The following is a 20,725-nucleotide window of genomic DNA, read 5'->3' on the forward strand; positions in this document are numbered from 1 at the left end:
AGAGAGGTGGTAGGAGAATGGGGAGAAAGGGGGAAGGGGCAAGAGGACAGAGTGGGAGCAAGAAGACAAGAGCAGGAGGCCTGGTTATGATAGAGTCTGTCTTGTCAAGTTGGGGACGTTCAGAAATAAACTTGTTCATTCTCTCCCTATACAGCGATCAATATCAAACATTCCAATTATTAAGCGTGAAATGATTCAAACATTCCATTATTAAGCGTGAAATGTCTAGAAGAAGTAATAATAAGTACACTTCAGGATTAGGTTCAGGGATTGAATTTATGAATAATACTGCAGTCACATATGAAATAAGTTAAGTAGTCAATAAGTGAGAATTCAAGAAATTAAAAAGCTTGGGCTGGAGAGATGGCTCAGCGGTTAAGAGCACAGACTGCTCTTCCAGAGGTCCTGAGTTCAAATCCCAGCAACCACATGGTGGCTCACAACCATCCGTAATGAGATTGGATGCCCTCTTCTGGTGTGTCTGAAGACAGCTACAGTGTACTCATAAATGAAATAAATAAATAAATATTTAAAAAAAAAAAAAAAAAAAAAAGAAATTAAAAAGCTGAAAAGAAAAATGGTAATCTACTGAAGAGGATTTGTATGTAGAATGTTCAAAAGACACACATATACCACTAACCTAATTAAAAAGTGAGCTATCAAATTAACAGGGAACTGATAGACATTTCTCTGAAAAAGTAATACAAATAAATAAGAAATATTTTTAAATACTCAGGCTACTCATTGCAGTGGTTTATGGGGTTCACAGCTAGGTAAGAGAGATGATTGTTTTTCTCCTCCAGTAGTGTACATAGCACCTTTCATCACTGTGAAAGCTACTCAGTAAGGATGAAGCTTGCAGTTCAATACCAACTTGATTTCTCCATGTGCTATGGCTCAAGTATGTGGCATCTTCAACAAGAAAGCTGGCATTGGAGTGTAATGTTTGGGTGTTGTTAGGGCCTCACCTCACTGGCCAGAAAATGCTAGGGAAGTAAACTATTTTTGTACTGGGCTAGAGAAATTATTGATCTTATAGAAGAACCTGATACTATTGCTTTGCTAAAGACACTATTCCCAATACCTATACACATAGATTAGTGAATCTCTCATACATCATCAGAGAAGTTTCTTTTTCAGTGAAACATTGTTGATATAGAGAACCCCAGCTGGTCAAGGTGAAGTGAATAAGAGATTGAAGATTCTTATCTCCAAGTGGGATACTTATACCTCACTCCCTCTTCCCAGTGCTCAGGGATCACTGTAGAAGAGAGATGGAAAGATTGTAAAAGTCAAAGGCAGTAGAGACAATGACAAACTGTTGCACACGTGAACCCACAGCAGTTGTGATGGCAAAACACAAGATCTATGCAAGCTCAAACCAGGAAAATAATCTCAGTAGGAATAGGAGAGATTGTCATGAAGTCCCACCTCAAGCTGAGAAGTTGTTAGTAAGACATTGACACTTGAAGAGAAAGAGTTTTTTAAGAGTATGGCTTCTTGTAGGTGGAATAAATGCAGTGTATGTAACATAGTACCTAATATGTTCTCGAATACTTCCAAAACAACTGTTAAGGAGAAAACCTAATCCCTCTCTTAAATTTCCCTGTTAATCTTATAGCCATTGTCATATATAGGCATAAAATTAGGCATCCATATCAGTTAATATAATTCTTATACTTAAAAGCAAAAGCTGCTTCTTTCCTAAGTATGTAATTAGTATTACAGAGTGTCAGGAAGGTGTGATCATGAAGATGCCATACCCTACAATCTTCATCTAACACATATATTATACACAGTATAACAATGTAGTCACAATAAAGGCCAGCACTGCACAAGACCCTTAATGGTCTAACTTGATTTCGATTTAATTAGGTTCAGTCTCAGTGGTGATTAAAAAGAAACTACACTTTTGTCTTTTATGAAGACCAAAAGCTTCTTCTTATCTTTTCAGAACTCTCATTTTTCATTGAAAAACTCTATATCATTCAACAATGTTTCTATATTTTCATTTTTTTCCTTACATAAGATAGGCCTTGAGGTCTATTGTGTAGGTCAAAATTTCTATTGTTTTCTAAACTTAGATTAAAGCAACAATTGTATATATAGTATATTAAAATGTAAATGCTTAAGTGTATGTGTATAGTTATGTATATGTATAGATGTATGAGAAAAATGTTCACAAAACATAAAGCTCAGTAAAAGTTGCTGTGTAATAATTCTGACATGATTTTGCCCTTATTGTATGTTAAGAAGCGTTTGAGAATAAGCATACCCTGTTGCTGTTAGATGGCACACTGTCCAAACCATCTACTTACACCAGAGCTTTGATCTTGTCATAGCTGTCTTCTCATATGCAGCTTCTTATGTCTGCCTTACCTACCTCGAATTCTGTCTTGGTGCTTCATTCCCTCTGAGTTCTAGTAAAACTGGTTATCACTGAATGTTTGTTTTACACTTTTTCCTTTCATGTTTGGTTTTGATTTAGGAAGCTGTCTTGTTCTGCTTTAAGTTTCCTCACTCTATAGTAATCTCAATTTCTGTTCCTTACTTTGTTTCACCTTTTTTTTTTTTTTGCTTCTGTTTGTTTAGATATTTAACATTTTGTGTTGGTGGAAATAAATTTACCATGTTCTCCAAATACCAGCCTCATTTTCTGAAAAAAAAAAATTAACTCACAAAGAAGTTTTAGAAAACCCACGGAAATTTATTCTCTTTTGCTCCTTGTATTGTGTGCATGAGATTAGGCTGCCCCTATATCCCAGCCTGAAGTAACAGACTTGATACAGCCTGGTGCTCAGTTCATTTTAAATAGATATTCTAGTTAATCTCAAGGTTGAGAAACTCCTGCCAAGTCTAATCGGTGTACATGCTTTCAGGTAAATAAAGCTCATAACATTACAGCCCAGAACAGCAGGGGTTGAGTCAACTAAATTTTTTATTATAGTCATTTAAAAATTCATTTAAATATTGCTCATCAGCATCCATTGATCTAACCATTTTTCATCTGGGCTGAGAGACTGGTGTACTGGCAGCTCCAATACACAAAATTTCCCAGTACAATGTGATGATTTCATTTTGTGGTTTGTTTTAGGATATGGGAGAGCTGAAATAAATTCATTTGAACTTCAACTGATACATTCAGTTTAGTTCTAGTTACTTGGTGTTGAGTGGGGTAATGAATCTCTCCCTTATTGATCCATGAGCTGCTGTTTTCAAAGTCAATATGTTTGTTTACGTGTTACACAAATACACATTTCTATTGTTTCAGGCTCAGTTCTTTCTTGCAGAATAGAGTCATTTTACAACCTAATGAAGGAAAATCATTGCTTAGAATTAGAAATGTGTTAAATGTTTTGTAGACTGAGTAAATGAACTAAGGATCTTAGTCTTTCACTTACTCTAGCATACACACACACACACACACACACACACACACACATTTGGGGACAAAATTATATTTTGTGTTCTTCAAAGTGTTGTGTTTCATATAACTCTTTGGTTTGGTTTGGTTTGGTTTGGTTTGGTTTGGTTTGGTTTGGTTTGGTTTGGTTTGGTTTGGTTTAGTTTGAGACAGGGTTTCTCTGTCTAGCCTTGCCTGTCCTGAAAGTTGCTCTATAGATCAGGGTGTCTTTGAACTACTGGAAATCCATCTGCCTCTGTCTTCTGAATGTTCCTATTAAAGGCATACATCTATTCTCCAAAATCTACTGTATCAACTAACTCTGATTTCTATCAACTCCTAGGGAACATTTATCTATTAATTTAGTCTATACCTCTACATCATTAAGAATTTATCCAACCCTTAAATACCTACCATCAGACACTGTTGAAAGAAGTGAAACAGTGAGGCATACACAGACCCATACGCGCTCTCAAGAATCATAAAATGATATGGCATGACTGCAAAAACACCCTGCTTGGAAGACAGCAACCTTGAAGAATATCTTGGGCTTAATTTATTTCCATGTTGCCACACAAACAACAGACCATAACTAAAACAAAAATGCAGTTCACACAAGATTACATTAGGGAAAGCAACTATAAAAAATATGTTTGATCATCCTGTCACCTCTCCCAATCAGACAGGCTGATCTGGAAGTATACATGTTAGCCTCCTTTCCTGTACACATTTTTCCTGTTCACTGAATCCTACGGGGCACTACCAGCTGCCCTGAGAAGCCTCCTAGCCCCACTGGAACCCAATTCTCTCAAGATCTCTCAGCCAATCTTTATCAAAACTGCTAATCCAGAGCCATAGAGCCCAATGCTATCCATCAGAGGCCTGCTACACCAGGATTGTTAGGTTTCCTACCTATACCTACTACAACAGGAATATCCAGGGACTAAAATCATCTACATGGCTAAAGGCCCTCAAATCAACACAATCAACAAAAACCAGGGCAATATGACACCTTTAGAGTACAGATATGCTACTGCAGCAAACCCTAGATATCCTAATACAACATAAGCACAAGAAAATGATCTTAAATCCAATCTTATTAAGATGATAGAAGACTTTTAAAAAGAAATTAATAAATCCAGTCAAGAAATACAGGAAACTACAAATAGGTAGATGCCTTTAAAGATGAAAAAATAATAAAACCCTTAAAGAAATAGAAGAAAATACAATTAAATAGGTGAAGGAGATAAGTAAAACTGTCTAAGATGTGTAAATGGAAATAAAAGAAATAAAGAAATCACAAACTGAAGAAATCCTGGAGATGGAAAATCTAGAGAAGAGAACAGGAACAACAGATGCAAGCATCACTAACAGAATACAAGAGATAGAAGAAAGAATCTCAGATATAGAAGAAATTGATATATCAGTTGAAGAAATTATTACACCTAAAAAAGTCCTAACACAAAACAACCACAAAATCTAGGATACCTCACAGTATCAAAAACTTAAGAATAGTAGGAATAGAAGAAGGTAAAGAGTGCCAGCTTCAAGGAAGAGAAAATATTTTCAACAAAATCATAGAAGAAAACTTTGCTGACCTAAAGGAAAACATGCTTACAAACATACTAGAAGATTCATAGAATACCAGTTAAACTAGACCAGAAAGAAAATGTAGTACACATAGTAATCAAAACACAAAATCCACAGAACAAAGAAAGAATATTAAAAGTCACAAAGAAACACAGGTAACATACAAAGGCAGACCTAATAGAACTATACCTGACTACTCAACAGAGACTCTAAAAGCCTTGACATGTATCTTGAAACCTCTAAAATGCTACAGATGCCAATCTAGACTATTCAACCCAGTAAACTTTCAATCTCTATAGATGGAGAAAACAAGATATTTCAAGAAAAAAATCCAAATGTAAATAATATTTATCCACAAATCCACTCCTACAAAAAAATACTAAAAGAAAAACTCCAACCCAAGGAGGATAATTAAATCCAAGAAAATACAGGTGATAAGTAATTCCATACCAGAAAAACAAGGGAAGAGTGCACCCATACAGAGAGAGAAATAGAGAGAGAGAGAGAGAGAGAGAGAGAGAGAGAGAGAGAGAGGGAGGGAGGGAGGGAGGGAGGGAGGGAAGGAGAGAGAGGTGAAAACAGCAAAATAACATGAAGTAGAAATTACTGGTTGTTAGTATCTCTCAACACGAATGGACTCATTCTGCCCCAAAAGAGACACAGGCTAACAGAATGGATGTGAAGTGAGGATTCATCATTCTGCTGTATACAAGAAGCACACCTCAGCAATAAAGATAGACATTACTTCAGATTAAATGCAGAAAAAAATTTCCATACAAAATAATTCAAGAAACAAGCTGGACTAGACATTCCAATACTTAACAAAATAGACTTTCAACCAAAGTTAATCAATAGAGACAAAGACAGTCATACTCATCAATAGAAAAATCTATCAAGATGATATGTCAATTCTGACTATCTATGCCCCAAATATAAGGGCCCCCACATTTGTAAAAAAAAAATTGCTAAAGCTTAAATCACAAATCAAACCTCACACATTGATAGTAGGAAACTTCAACATCCCACTCTCACATATTACAGATCATCCAGACAAAACTAAACAGAGAAATTATGATACTAACAGACATTATGAATCAAACGGACCTACATCTACAGATATTTTACTCAAACGCAAAAATATACCTTTTTCTCAACACCTCACAAACCTTCTCCAGAATTGACCATAAAGTTGGTCACAAACCAAGCCTCAAAGATTCAAGAAAATTGAAATAAAGCCTTGTATCTTATCACACCATCATGGATTAAAGTTGTACTTCAACAACAATAGAAATACCAGAAAGCCTGCATACAAATGAAAACTGAACAAGTTGCCACTCAATGACCTCTGGGTCAGGAAATAAAGAAAGAAAGAAATGGAAGGCTATCTAGAATTCAATAAAAATGAATGCACAGCATACCTACCTATTGGAGACATAATAAAAGCAGTGCTACAAGGAAAGTTCATAGCACTAAGTGCCTCCATAAGGAAATTAGAAAGTTGGTCATCCTGATAACCTCTTAGAAACAGTGATCATGGGAGTGATCGTTGGACTTTGTTTATTGCCTGGTTTGTTCTTTGAACATTTGTGTTTATTGACTTGCTTGTTCCTTGACTATTTGCTTTTATTGTACTTCTAGTTCCTCAAACTAGAACTGATCTTAATACTTGCATGTAATTAAAATAGTATAAAACCAGATTAGGAAAAAAGACCAGTATAAACATAATATTGTAATAAAGAGAATTTAGCATATAAAAAAGAAAGTTCTCATATCAGAAATTTAAAAGTACACTTGAAAGCTCCAGAAAAAAAAAAAAACAAGCAAACACACCAAAGAGGAGTGAAATAATCAAAATTGGGGCTGAAATCAATCAACTAGAAACAAAGAAAATAAACAAATAATCAATGAAACCATGAGCTGGTTCTTACCCTTACCAAACTAACCAAGAGATGGAGACAGTATCCAAATAAAATCAGAAATAAAAAGGGTGACATAACAAAGAACAATGAAGAAATTCTAAGAATCATAAGGTCTTACTTCAAAAGCCTGTACTCCCTCAAAATTAGAAAGTCTTAATGAAATGTATGATTTTATATACAGAAATCACTGCCAAAATCAAATCAAGATCAGATAAACTATTTAAAATGGCCCTAGAAGCTCTAGAAAAATAGAAGCAGTCATTAAAATTCTTCCAACCCAAAATAAGTCCAGGGCCAGATGATATTAATGCAGATCTTGAAAGAAGAGCTAATACCAATACTCTGCAAACTATTACACAAAACAGAAGAAGAGAGGACACTGTCAAATTCATCCTATGAGGCCACTTTAACCCTGATACCTAAACCACACAAAGACTCAACAAATAAAGACAATTTCAGACCAAATTTTCTTATGAAATTGATACAAAAGTACTCAATAAAACCTCAAAAACTGAATCCAGGAACAGATCAAAAAAAAAATCATCCAACATGATCAAGTAGGCTTCATCCCAGGGATGCAGAGTGGTTCAATATACAAAAGTCCATCAGTGTGATCCACCATATAAACAAACTGAAAGAAAAAAATCACACAATTTTCTCTTTACATTCTGATAAAGCCTTTGACAAATCCAATACCCACTAATGTTAAAAGTATTAGAGACAACAAAACAAACAAACAAACAGAGATACAAAAAGCATTAGAGAGATCAGGAATATAAGGTGAAAACCTAAATGTAATAAAAGCATGATACAGCATGCCAATAGCCATCATCAAATTAAATGGGGAGAAACTTGAAGCAATCACACCAAAATCAGGGACAAGGCTGCCCACCCTATCCCTATATATTAAACATAGTACTTAATGTTCTAGCTAGAGTAATAAGATAATTGAGGGAGATCATGGAGATACAAATTGGAAAGAAAGAAGTTAACGTATCTTCTTCTGTTAGGAGTCCCACAAAACTAGTAAGCTACACACTGTAACATATATACAGAGAGCCTAGTTAGATCCGCATAGGCTCCCTGATTGACAGTTCAACCTCACTGAGCTCCTATAAGTCCAGGTTTGTTGATTCTGTAGGTTTTCTTGAAGTATTCCTGACCCCTCTGCCTCCCTTTCTTAGGCAGAATTTGCTGAGTTCTGTCTAATGTTTGGCTGTGGATCTCTGCATGTTTCTATCATTTGCTGGATGGAGCCTCTCTGTTGGTGATTTTGCCAGGCTCCTGTCTATGGGAATAACAGAATATCATTGGGAATCATTACTTTACTTATTTCTTCCAGGCCTGTTTGGTTCTATCTTTGGTCTCTGGGCTATCCAGTCTCTAGGTCTTAGCCCTCCAGGGAGGACTCCCTTTCACGGCATGGTCTTCAAGATGGACCAGTTATTACTTAGCCACTCCCACAATTTCTGAGTGACCTTTACTTCAGAATATGTTGTAGACAGGACAAACTGCAGGTTAAAGCTTATGTGGCTAGGTTGGTGTCCCAATCCCTCTACTGAAAGTCTTGCCTAGGTACAGGATATGGCCAGCTTATCCTCATATATCTCATTGCTAGGTGGCTTTGGAAGGGTCTCCCTTGTATATTTCTTGGAGTTTCCATTGCACTAGGCTTCTACCTTGGCCACCCCACACCCAAGAATTTAAGTACTCTCTCCGTCTTTCCCCACACTGGATTTCTCTTCTTCCTGCCCACACCCAGCCATATCCACCTATAATAACTGTACTACTTCCCCTTCCCAGGGAGATCCATATATCCCCCTTGAGCCCTCTTTGTTACTTAGAAATTCTGGATCTATGAATTTTAGCATGATTATTCTTTATAGTTAATCTCCACCTATAAGTAAGTTCATATCATGTTTGTCTTTCTAGGTCTGGGTTACCTAAATTACAATGACTTTTTATCTAGTTTCACCCATCTGCCTGCAAATTTCATAATGTCATTGGTTTTAATAGCTGAGTAATAGTTCATTGTGTAAATGTACCACATTTTCTTTATCTATTCTTTGGTTGAGGGATACCTAAGTTGTTTCTAGTTTCCAACTACTATGAATAAAGCTGCTATGAACATAGTTGAGTCTAAGTCATCAGTACTTCCCACAGCTGGATCTTGAATGAATATTGTCAAAACTTTGTATGTGCAAGTTCACAATGATTTTCTTATCTAGATGGTTTTTTCTAGATGGTGTCTAGATTTACATTCTACCTTTTATTCATTTTAACTCCTTTTTGTGTATGATATGAAGAGTCAAAGTCAGAAATTGTAGATAAATGTCCTGTTAGCAACAGAATCATGCATTTATCATGAGTGATACACAGCATAAAACCAAATAATACGTAATGTAAAATTCAGGGTGGCATATTCTAAAAATAGTCAATAAATTACTGACATTTCTCAAAAAGCTTTTTGGAGAAAAACAATGTACACATTTATCACAAAATAGACTATAAATTCCTTCGCTTTGGATATCCAACATTTTTTTAGGGAATAGGTTTGCTATGTAAGGAAAAACAATTAACTTAGAAGAACAACAGTTTTTGTTTATCTGTAGTGTGTCCATTTTTTTTACATCAACACTAACAGACTTGCTGTATCATCTCAAACTGTTGATCACATCTACATTTTAAAGAATAAGAACATACCTTATTCATAGTCCAAATAAAACACCATGCTATATATTTCAACACTTTAGAAAATTATAGAGAACTCCTATTATCTTATACAATTTCTCCTTGACTTACAAATCTTAATAAATCTACTCTGTGTTGAAAAATATCATAAATCAAAACTGTACTTAAATTTTATTTTTAACTGTGTATCTGTTTGAGTGTTGGGCCAGAGGGTACATGTGAGCAGGGATCTGACAAAGTCAGAGTCATAGGACCTCCCAGGAGCTACTTGCAGGTAGTTTTAAGTGTGAGCTCACTGACAAGGGTACTGGTCTCAACGTGGGTCCTCTGCCTGTCTTCTTAAGTGCTAAGAATTCTCTCCAGCCCCCAAATGCATTTAACACATCTAAACTTCAGAACATTATTGTTTGTCATGGCCTGCAATAAACTTGTTCAGAATTCTTGCATTAGCCTGTAGGACAAAATTATGTAACACAAAGCATATTTATTGAAAAGTATTAAATGTCACATGTATATTATAAATCACTACACTGACAATGAAAAGCAGTATATAGGTGTGTGTCCTACTTAGCTGAAACTGTCACTGTGATGTAACTTAGAGTTTTCTTGAAAGGAGTCTTAATTAAGGAATTTCTGAGTTTATACTGTCCTGGGGGAATGGTCTTGATTATTGATTACTATAGAAGGGCCTACAGTGTAGATGACAACATTCCTTAAGCAGTCTGTCCTGGGCTACATAAGGAAGTTTGCAGCAGGATATCCCCCACCCCCACCCCCCACCCTGCTACATTTTACAATAAAGCTGGGTAATTGGAGGAGCTAATGTGGTAGGAATTAAGAGAGAGAAGGAGAAGGAAGAGGAGGAGCTAGAAGGGAGAGGAGAGATGTAGCAGCATAGGGAACTATGAATGCATCAAAAACAATTCTAGGTAACAAATTTTATCTAAGGTTAGGTATTGTGTAACAATTCTAATTGTGTGGGCATCTTGTTAATTGAGCATTTCCAAATATATAAATACTGGATAATACTTAAGCATTTAGAGTCTCATTTCTCCCAGGTACCAAGGGCATGGCAGGTATTCTGGAGTTCAGTAGAGCATTGTGGACAGCATGGTGGACTGAAAGATCTAGCCACCACGCTGGTGACTTGTGGGTGCCAGGGCCGGTGTTTCTGGCTCACTGGAGCAGTGGTATTGCAGATCTAGTTGTGGCGCATGTGGCCTGAGCTAAGCAGAGCCACTACTGCTTAGATCGTTGGCCACGCAGCGACGTTCCATAAATATTAACCTCAACAAGAGTTAGGTAAGCATGAGTACACACAGGCTATCAAGAGTCACTCCACATATCTTCCTTCTGTAAATCGTAGAAACTCTAACCAATACAACAGGAAAACAGACAACTGATGACTACGGAGAAATGGGGAGTTAGCCTTCTCCAGGGATGAGCTTCCTAATTCCTATGTTGTCCAGTAAAAAGTAATCATCTCTAAAACCATATTACACACAAACAAACACCAACCAGCTCAGCAGGCTGTATTCACATACTTGTGAACATGCACACACACACACATACACACATACATACACACGGATTATGTATAAAATAATCAGGGTGGAAAGAGGCTAACTTGAGAGTGCTGAGGAGGAATTCAAGGAAAGGGACTGGGGTGCTAAAGCATGAAAGAAGAAAAGAAAAGAGAAAAGTGATATAATTATCTCTAAATTAAAATGTCTAAACATCAAATATAAAAAAGAAAGTTCGGTGGCTTGAATGAGAATGGTCTCAGTAGGCTCATATATTTGAGTGCTTTCTCCCTAGGTGGGAAGCATTGAGATATACGGATTTCTTGGGAGAGGTGTATCAAATGGACTTTGAGGTTTTAAAAGTCCATGCCAGTCTCTAGTCTCTCTGCCTCTCTCTCTGTCTCTACCTCTGTCTTTCTCTGTCTCTCTCTGACTCTGTCTCTCTCACTCTCTCTCTGTCTCTCTGTCTCTCACTCTCTCTCCCTCCCTTCATAGTAGCTCTCTTTTAGCCACTGCTCCATTGTCGTGTCTGTTTTCCACCATGATGAAAATGGACTAACATTCTGAAACTATCAGCAGGTCCCCAGTTGAATTTTTTTCTTTAAAGTTACCTTGGTCATGATATCTCTTTACAGCAAAAGAAAAACAACTAAGACATAAAGGAGAAGTGAGAAAAGGAACGACACAAAAAGTATATAAATGTCGCATGATAAGTTTAGCTTAAATAGGTGAATTACTAGTATATATAACTATGTTGGCAACTTGACACAAACTAGAGTCACTTGAGAAGAGAGAATCACAACTGAAAACATGCACTGATTACTATGGCTTATGGGCAAACCTGTGCTGCCTTTTCTTTGTTGATTCTTAATGATCGATGGAGGAAGGCCCAGCACACTGAGTGGTTCTATTCCTGGACTTGTGATTCAACATGCTTTATGAAAACAAGCAGAGCAAGAAATGAAAATGAGCCAGTAAATAGTGCTCCTCCATTACCTCTGGTTCAGTTCCTGCTTCCGGGTTTCTTCCCTAAGCTCCTGCCCTGACTTCCCTCAGTGATGAAATAGTGACCTGAGAGTTGCAAGCTAAGATAACCATTTTTCTCCCCAAGTTGCTTTGGTCATAATGTCACAACAATAGAAACCCTAAGTTGATAACACTGACATTTTCCTTTTAGGGCTGGAGAGATGGCTCATTATTTAAGAGCTATTCCAGAAGACCTATGTTCAATTTCCAGCACATTCATGATGGCCCATAACCATTTGTAAATCTAGTTCCAGTAAATTTGATGCTTTATTCTGATCTCCTTGGGCTCCAGACATATGAAATCCAGGCACACATGAAAGCAAAATACTCATATACATAAAATAATATATTCCAATATATAAATTTTCTAGTATTACTGTAATTAAATATACTTGTAATTCATGTATTGTAATGGGTGTATCATTCATAGTGTGGCTATATTACATTGTACCTTTTCATTCCACCATGAATAGCATTTGCTAGTTATAATTTGTATTGTTTCCATTATAACTCATGCTGAAATGAACACCTTTTTCATCTCTTTTTGTATAACTTTCTGCAGTGGAGGAATTGGTCTGTTGTGGGCTTAGTGAGCACCTTCAGTCTGTCAGTGTGACTAAAGAACTGGCTTGTTTTGTTTAGCTATAATTTCATTTAAATTTGAACAAAAATGTTACCACACAGGAGTGTTGGTAATAGCACATTTCAGGACACATACCCAGACATAGAACACTGATGTCCTCTGCCAGGACTATTGAGGTATTCTCCAATGTGGTCTGATCATTGGACACTAGCACCAGCACGGTTACCTCATCTTCATAGCCCTGCCAGTGTTAAATGTTGCAGATATTTTCCTTTCTGCCATTCTTAAAACTTTAAAGTCATTTTTCATCTTTGCTTTAATGCACAATATGTCTGTTAGTGATGATTTTTATTAACCATAGAGATTTCAAGTGAATTATTTTCACATCTAGACCATTTGCCAAGTGCATAATGCTATGTTCTTTGTTAATTTGTAAAGTTCTTCATTTTTGTTCTTTTCAAATGCATTCCCAAAAGCATTGAAGAATGTTTCCCTACTCATTAATCAATTTTTGTGTAGCATGGAGTTCAATGTGGACCAACGATGGCAGTACATATTCTCAACCCCATGATGGACTAAGGAACAGTGTGGCACCTTGCACTCCAGCACAGAACACTTCATTTATTCGGTCCCTCACCTTGGGGTTCCAGGCTGAACTAAGCAAATGGGAGAAATTCACTTAGTGGTCCCATTCACTTGTCTTTGAAGATGTGACTCTATTCCCTGGATTTTGTTTCAGATGAGAATATTTATAGTATAATTTCAAAACTTTTGTACACATTTGGGGGTTCATTTATTAAGCAAAATAGCCCTATAAATATAGGAATATAATATAAGTTTAGCCCTATAAGTAAGGAATACATTATAGAAAATTGACAATAATATCTTAATAATGCATTCATTATGTTTAATCCATTGCATTTAATCACAATGCCACTGAGACAGTCACTTACATTCATTCATAAGAACAACAGTGTGCATGTGGCTTCCTCTTTACCCAGACACTGTAGACAAAAGTGCATGATTAAAGTTCACTCTACACAGCCAGCCAAACATGGAAAGATAAATTAGAGCAAAAATCTCACTAACAATGTATTAAATTATGGAAAAGCTTCCTACTCAGAAATGGCATTTGCCGATATGTTTAGGAAAAATCAGCTAAGTGGATTTTTATTGGTAGGCTTTGAACATCACTTCCCACTAAAACTATTCCGAGTGGACTGCAGGTAACTCAATGTCAGTTCCCTGGGAGGAGAAGGTCAGTTTCTCCAGCATGCCCTGGCAACACAGAGCTCAGGAAAGGAAACTCCATCTATGGGAGAATGGGAGGCAGGATGCGGTGAGCACTTTCTGAGCCAAAAACTTACCTGATGTCTGACCTATAAAGAAAATCCAAAGTTTTTCACATCTCGGAGGACAGAAAACCCTAAACAATGGGTTGTAGAAGGCAAATTTTTGAGAAAATTTTTTGAGAAAAATGAGAAAAGCAAAGGTTACCTTTTCCTGTGCAGACCTGTATATAGAAGATAAGCTCAACCCTGGACATAAGGACCAAAAACTTCCAAAAAGAAAATGGTATTGTAAAATCTTCTTTAGGTTTAACACAAAGAGAGATCCTACTAAAATTGGAAATGTTAGATACCTCAACCTTTGTTTTCTCTGGTTATAATGCAAAGTTGACTTGTTGAATTTATAGCCCCCAATCTTCTTAGGGTCAACACTGACTTCTGTAACCACAGCGCTGCTTCACCCTGAAGTCTATTAGTAAGCATGAATAAGTAGTTCATTTTTTATTCTAAAACAGCGTACTTTTCCAAAATACTTTAAGTATTTACTGCAGTCATACAAAAATAAAATCTGATTCAAGGTACACACCACACTATTCTTCCTTTTTGTAAATGTGTTTTAACTTATTCTACTTCACTCATTGTTTCCTTCATTCAAGAACTAAATGGATATCAAATTTCTTTCTTGCTATTTTTCTTTTTAAATGCATAGAATGATCACTTCACAGATATTTTATTTGCTTTTTCTTTACATATATTTTCCATTTGGTCTCTTCATTTTGGTAGCATATGTGTAGTCTTATACAACTTTTAGTACTTGCATATTTCCACTTTCATGACTGGGACTTGTATTTTTAAAGGCAATGTCCAGGAGTGTTCGATAGAAGAGAAACTATCCATAGGCAACATTCAACCTTTAAGAGTAATACAGCTGTGCCTTTCTCTGTTGTGTTAGCTGAGGATGTATGGTTTTGGGTGAAGGCACAGTGTCTACAGAAAGCCAAAGAATGCATATTACTATTTAAATAGACAAAATACTGAAATGATACTTCCTTTCTTCTACTCAAGAAAGTGGAATGCTTTTCTGCCAAGAATTTGACATTTTGCTTAAAGATAAGGTAAAAAAATATTTAGGTAAGCCTTAAAGAAGGAACAGGGATATTTAAGTTATCTAAAACAAGGATAAAGGATCACACAAGTTCGCCACAGCCATTGAAGCAAATGTCAAAAATTTAGGAACAGAACTATCAGAAATAACACACAAACACACAGACACAAAAAAATTTGGGAGATTTTAGTCTATGTCTATTCATAGCCAAAATATGCCTGGTTGTAGAAGAAACTGATAAAAAAAATTACCAGGTGGGAAAAATATTTGAGCAGATGATACATTCTTCGTGGCTGTTACTAATGTAGAACAGGCAGATCGACAATTCACCCTCGAATGCTGTCTAAAAACGAAAAGCAGAGTTGTCCAATTCAGAAAACACCACTCCTCTGAAAAGCCCACACCAAGCCAATTTCCAACAGCCAACATTTTCCATTTTATTTCCTCTATAATATTTAGCTCTTTGCTTTAATTATACTTGATATTTGTAAAGAGAAAGCTGGCGTTGTAATAATTGGATGGCTTTTTTATCTATGTTGGCAGAGACAGAATTTTCTCTTATATTCGAGGAGCAATACAAAAGCAAAACCTCCTTCCTTTTCACAAACTCAGTGCCAGAAGTACCCTCTGAGTCACACAGTTTCTTGAAATCGTGTTGTTCTGAAAGTTCTGAGATGTGTGTGCTATCTTCAAGCTGTTGCGAGGATGGCACTTTTCTAAGTTAGAAGCCTGCCACAGCAGCCACAGCAGTCTCACCAGACCGTGTGCACCTCTCCTAGATGGGCTTCTCTTTGGTTATTTTCTCAACTCCTTGTTCAATAACTGCTGCATTCATCCCTGGCTAGTGTTGCTTCAATTCTTACCCTTACTCTCTTTCTTCTTGCTTCTCTCCCTTCTGTCCTTCCTTTCTCCCTTTCTTTTTCTCCGCTACATTCCACCCTCTTATATTTCCCCATCTCTCATTCAGGGTACAAAGGAGAGAAAAGTTATAACAGCCATTTTAAACAGAAGAAAATAATATATGTGGGTCCCTACATAGAAAAATAATTTTCTTCCTAACCTCGTCTTTTTTTCTTCTGGAAAAAAAAATTCGAACTGAGTGATGAAACTTCAGGAGCTCGGAACAATATTTTTGGCTTTGAAGGAAGAAAAATATGAATCTTCCATTACAAAAAATTCTGATTGTATTAAGAAAATTCTGAAATATTTTAATATTCATAAATTATTAATGATTGAGAAGAGCATAAAGTATTATTACATTTTGTCATTAAGTAACAAGCATTGCATTAAATCTAGAGCACCGAGGTCTTGAGTGGTTGAAGACATTGTGAGTAGACCAAGTAGGCAGAGTCCGACATAAATGTCAGATTCTGTGAACGTGCACAGCACCTAGGCTTCATGCTCCCATATTTCTGTACTTTTTAAAAGGCAGAAAGTTACTTAAATTTTAAAATTCACTTTGCAAGAAAACTAGCTAGCTCCACAAGCACACGGTTCCCAAAATTCCCATGTATATTCACACGATACCTGTTTTGAAAGGACAGTTACCTGTTTTCAGTCACAACTTAGGTGTAAATCTTTAAAATTTTAGCTGACAGGTTTTACTATGTAATAAAACATGTCAAATTTGAGCTGACAAGTGGGTTTCATTTTTGGAAGGTTTTGCCTCACACCTTTTCCCATTATAATACAAGGACTACTTAGCCATATGATTTTCTGCAAAACTTAACAGAAAATGTAAAACATAATGCATGTCTCAACATCTTAACGTTTACATGGAAGAGCTCCGGGCAGGGAGAAAAGGAGTCTTGCTAAATTGAGAACGAGTACTGTCTGTAAGCAAAGAGGCTGCCAGACTACATCTGCCCTCCTCCCAATCCTAGCCTGCTTTACCCAGCCTGAAGACGGGTTCCCTATCTCTGGAATATCTCTGAAATTCCCCAATTACTCTAACTGTGGAATTATAATAAACATGACCCAGTCACACTATCAAAGCAGATGATCTAGACGTGGCGATGCTGGCCAGGAAGCTAACCACAGACTCACAGTTTGTCTTTTAATAGCCGCAAGAATGCAAAGCACCATCATCCCACTAAGTGTGCATGCATACCAGCCATTTAATCAAACTGGAAATTATGAGATAATGGATTATGCTAATTCAGTTAAAGTCACAATTCATGTTGAAAATAAATACTGATCCAACAAGTTATATAAATAATAAGGTTCTTTCTGTGTGAGTGTTGACTACAGGTTGGTGAAAGATTAAAATGTATATACTTCACTAAATACATGTGTGTGTGCCTGTGCATAAAATTGCCTCACCCGCTCAGCATAATCATTAACATGAGCATTAAACAACAAGAACTGACGCTGGAGTTGGACTACAACAGGACTTCTTAATTTTGTGCTAGATCCTTAAATGAAAAGAGACGTGAAAATTATATTTGCCTACAAACTTTTAATTATTTAACTTTTTAATAATAAATAGTTACAATCTTAATTTTTCATGCAATTATCTCAACATTAAACAGAAAATAATATTTATTTATTATCAAATGTCACATAACAAAAGAAATGCGCTGCTGCTATTAAAAAATGGACCACTAGCGCCCCCTCCTGATATAAAAAGAGAAGAAATATATCCTTAGAACTTGAAAAGACATTCTACACTAATCCTGTAAGCAGCTGTCTCAAGTCAGATTCATGCCAATTCTTTTCTGATTTAATAATAAACCCGAGTTTTTCTCCTAAGATGTTGGCTATTCTGGCGTTTGACTGTGTTTACCACCATAGAAAGAATGACAGAGGATGAGAATCATGTTGAATCTTACATGTAATCAAACGTCCTTTATTCAAATTGAGTTTTAAAATAAATTCAAGAAATTGCCTTCTTAAAGAGCTGAAGTTTTTATCGTCATCGGCTATATATCCGATTGTGTGAAAGCCAATAAACTTGAATCTATATCTGGCTTAATCACATTAAATGTCATGTTGCCGCACTTTTCACCAAATGCGAGCTGATAGCCACCGACACACTCATTCATTACACTCCTTTCTGACATAACATAAAGGGCAAAAGGCAGCATGATAGATTAAAAAGATATTATGGTACAATATTAATTATAGCATCAGCACCTTTCCTAGCTCAGGCTGCATATAAATGTCTATTTTCATTTTTACATTCACAATATACTTTGAACGAAAATAGATTTATTACATAGTAGATGGAAATTTTGGTCAGATATTTTAGTGTTAGGACGGAATCAAGAATGGGCACACTAGAAATTTTGAAATTTAATCTTTAATGCCACTTTGAGTTTTATGCAACTATTATAAAAATCTAAGACAGAAAATTATCAGAAGAGGAACAGATAACAAAAAAACAGAAGCACTTAAAATTTCTTCTCCATGAAACTAAAAGTCTGATATAATCTTTGTCCCTCAGGGAATTTTAAAAAACTATAACAAAACAATTGTTTTCAAAAGATAAATATTACAATAAAAAATACTCTATCCCTGGCTAATAGTCTGTTGCAGTGTTGAAATTATGACATCAAGTCTCTGAAATTTTCCATTAGTAAAATGACCTATGAATCAATCTTATTTAAAACCACTTAAATTTGTAACCATGAAAATACTCATTATTTAGAACACACTGGACAACATTCTGAATTTTTAATTAATCAGCTTAAGAAAAACATTCTCCTGCAACCAGAATACCATGCTGTACCTAAGACAAGCTTGCTATGAATCCTGTGATCTGATTGAGCATTAAGACACATATTCCAAGGAAACATTGCCATATTCTAATCACAATGATTGTGTTTCCTGAGAAACAAAAACATGCTGAGAGTGTTTTTGTTTGTTTGTTTTGTAGCTTTTCGGCTTTTCCTGCTGCCCAGTTCAGGTTCGTTTCTTTTCCACTGATGCAGTTCACCTTCCACACTTTGAAAATGACAAGCAGTTCAATTTGGTGATGCGAAAGGACAGAGCCCATCAGCTCTGATGGGACTTAATGAGATGGTTTAGTTGTACTGTATCGCTGCCTTGCAAAAGACTGGCAAGCCAGGAAGGAGCAACGCAGGGATGATTTGTGAAACGATGTTTTACCCATCAGATCGTGGCTCTTCTGTACTCATCCCTTGGAGCAGAGAAAGAGAGGGGTGAGGCCTGCTCAATTTTGCATTTATCCCCTTTGCTGGGAATCTCTGGCATAAATGTGTGTAACTTCTAGAAATTTCTGGCGTGCTCCAAATGCTTCTAGTCCACTTTTCTCCTTCAGGTTTTCAATATATCACCAAGACATTGTTCTGTGTATGCAATAATCAACCAAATGAGCAACCAATTTAGCTTATAAAGCTGTTTTGAAAAGCAATAGCAACTGCTTCACATCAAAAGAAAATTAAAATGTATCGGATTTCAAGCTGCAGCTCTTTGTAATTAGAGTTCTTGCTTCCTATCATCACCATGACTGTGTGCAGAACACCTCCGAGGACATTCTCTGAGCTCAGAGGATAGCTCTCTCTGAATGCAAACCACACTCAGTAAATCTGCAGAGTGCAGCTGCTGGAGAGTGGACAGACACTGTAGACGTATTGAATTCCATTAGTTCCCTTTTCTAGGCTATCAAAGTCTTAAGGCATAAAGTACACTATATTCATAAATTGCTAGTGTTTTAATTTCACATGAAACAGCAATGTATAATGTTAAAAGTTCTATTAAACTTATAAAGAAGCCACAGAAAGAAACCAAATGTGATCTTTAATCCATATATGCCAACTGCTCAAACGTTTTGAAATATTTGAGGAAATATATGAGCATTTTTCATGTGTAGCAACATTTAGCTTCTGCAATCATCTTAGTTACCCTGGCTTTGTGATGTATTCCCTAACCTAAATTCTAAAATTGGTTTATCTGTGTACCAATGATGAGCATCAGAAAAGAAAAAAAAAAGGAGGGAAGTGCTATAAAAGTAGCAAATCCAGCTCTTGTAACTGTTATGATAGATTCCAACAATTTGATACGGATTTTTTTTTCACAGTAGACAGTGGGAGTGTATAACTATAGGTATGATCAAGGCTTATTTCAATAGTTTGAAATGTCAAATGAGTAATTTTATTCTCCTTTATTTTTAAACTATTTGCAGAGACAACACAAAATTATATAATGGTGCATTTGTTTTAACGTACTTTTCCTTCATAAGGTTTCTTGTCTAAACATTTCACTAACATTGTGCAGTTTTAAACTGGAAAGAAGAACAAAGTCACATGTGTGACAGTTTATCAGAAATAGATTAAGTGACAGCTGTAACTAGAATCAGAATCAGAGATTATTTTAATACCTCCAGGAAGAGTACAATTTACAAAAGTACATCTGAGTGATGTTAAGAAGCTATGGGGGAGATGCTTCCTTATTATAAGATGTATTCTGAAAAATAAACTTCCAAAACAACTTCTTCACTAGAAAATTTTAAAGTACAGTGGTATACCTCTTAGTTCAACAATTCAATTAATCAGTGGTTTCACTGACAGCAAAGAAAGCTATTTTTGAAAGATTTTGCTCGTTATGAAATTTTTGTAAAATGTATGATTCTTCA

Source organism: Grammomys surdaster, unplaced genomic scaffold (genome assembly GCF_004785775.1).
Source record: "Grammomys surdaster isolate TR1022 unplaced genomic scaffold, NIH_TR_1.0 126391, whole genome shotgun sequence".
Lineage (NCBI taxonomy): Eukaryota > Metazoa > Chordata > Mammalia > Rodentia > Muridae > Grammomys > Grammomys surdaster.